Here is a 301-nt window from a genome sequence, read left to right on the forward strand (position 1 = left end):
CAACATGTGAATAAGTGGCTGGTAGAATGAGGCAGGGGGCAGCTGGGGAAGGAGTGGGAGACTGAGCAGAGATCCCTCCCCCAGGGGGATCCTCTTCCTACACAGAGGACTTGGCTTTGGGGTGAACCTCCTCAAGTTTCCACAGTGGGCTTGATGCCCTCTTGGTCAAGCTGTAGTCCTGGTGGGTAGTGGCTGCTCTTTCTGAATTCTGCTGGGAGAAAAAGGAAGTCTCATGTTGTCCCCTGGGCCCACCCAGCTCTCTTTGGCCAGCCCAGTGGCAGGCACATGCAGAGCCACAGAG

Source organism: Eptesicus fuscus, chromosome 5 (assembly GCF_027574615.1).
Source record: "Eptesicus fuscus isolate TK198812 chromosome 5, DD_ASM_mEF_20220401, whole genome shotgun sequence".
In the NCBI taxonomy this organism is placed as follows: domain Eukaryota; kingdom Metazoa; phylum Chordata; class Mammalia; order Chiroptera; family Vespertilionidae; genus Eptesicus; species Eptesicus fuscus.